This window comes from Haliaeetus leucocephalus, unplaced genomic scaffold (assembly GCF_000737465.1).
Source record: "Haliaeetus leucocephalus isolate CR32 unplaced genomic scaffold, Haliaeetus_leucocephalus-4.0 Scaffold92, whole genome shotgun sequence".
In the NCBI taxonomy this organism is placed as follows: Eukaryota; Metazoa; Chordata; class Aves; order Accipitriformes; family Accipitridae; genus Haliaeetus; species Haliaeetus leucocephalus.
Window position 1 is genome coordinate 8448035 of NW_010972528.1, and position 1472 is coordinate 8449506.

General features: G+C 41.9%; 1 protein-coding gene across 2 annotated transcripts in view; it reads left to right on the plus strand.

Annotated features, from left to right (window-relative positions):
* SIAH1 (siah E3 ubiquitin protein ligase 1) overlaps positions 1-1472 on the plus strand; it is a 19486-nt gene that overhangs the window by 12983 nt on the left and 5031 nt on the right. The gene's annotated exons all lie outside the window — the stretch shown is intronic.

The following is a 1472-nucleotide window of genomic DNA, read 5'->3' on the forward strand; positions in this document are numbered from 1 at the left end:
GGCGACCCCCCCCCCCCCCCCCCCCCCCCGAATACACACACACTTTTTTTCTGCTGCAGTCATGAAACCATCCCTTCTGCCGCCAAAGAAATCTTGGTGACTCTTTAATATTTTCAATTTCCTGTTTATAATATTTTACAAAATACTGTTTATAATATTTTATTGAAGTTATCAATATTGAATTGTACAAATATCTGATGATATTGGCTAATCTTTCTGTGTCTTCTTTTAAGTTCTTATTTACGCCTGTTTAATGAGTATTTTCAACAGTTCATTTAGCTTTTGGGTTTTGACATTCTTTGGCTTATTTCGGATCTTGAAAAAAGTAACCTGTCAGTGTTTTTCACAACTTCGAACACTGTCATGAAATGTTCTTATTCCCAGTGCTCTGTTAAGAGGGTACTGTTTTTTAAAAAGTCTCATTTTCAAATACGATTGTACAGTTGAAAAAGTTGAAAGGTTTTGTATTACTTTGTTGATGGCTGTAGTGCATTAAGAATACATTTTGAATGGAAGTCTCCGAATTCAGTTAGTTCTGAAATGTGATTGAAGGAAGATTTTATTGCATCACATATGTACATTTGTGATAAGGCATTTTTTTCTGTCCTTGCATCACTCTTCAGCATTATATGAGATTATTTTTTCCCCTTCCAGCCACTAAGGTGACTATACAGAAGTTTTGTGGTTTTTTTCCAAAACTAATATTCAGTTACCCTCTCAAAAGCAAATTCAAACGTTAAACCCAAGTCTAATCTATTTGATACGAGTGAAGATTTTGGAGAAGTGGATGGTGTTAGCTTGAATTTATCAAAGATGTCCCATATTTTAGTGAAATGCAGGAGATGTGATTTCTAGAATGGTGTCTGAAGCTTTTCCGAGCCCAGCATGTGCATCATGCAAGCGTGTTGGCTTAGTTTCCAACTAATTTCCTTTAACCTTAAACTGCTCTAACTTTTTTAATAGTCCATGTGGATATTCGAATGTGCCACGTTGTTCTGAATCTGTTGGTGTCTTGTCTTTTCCATGAGATTATAATGCTTTTCCTTAATTGAATAATCATTATACGAACGGAGAAGATTCCTGTTGGAATGGGTACCTTACAGATCCGCAGTGGAAAACGCTAAGTTGAGCAGTACCCTTGAAATAGCAGGCAGAGGAAGTGAAATCCATGTGTTAGAAGAGTTTTGAATGGGATCCGTAGCTTTTAAAAACAGCTACTTAGGGAGGATGATCAGCTCCGTCAGTCCGTAAGCCCCTGAAAAAGCCCTGGTTGTGACACGTGTAAAGGACCTACGGCTGTCGTTGGCACGGCTCTGCGGTGGCACGCCAGGGGAGCTGGGCGGACGGACGGGCGACCTCCCGTCCCGCCGTGCGAGGAGGGGCGGAGGCGGTGCGGTGGCTCGAGGGCGGAACGCGCTCTGCGGGGCGGCTCTCGCGGAGGAGAGGCGCTGTCGGTCAGCAGGGAGCGGTGC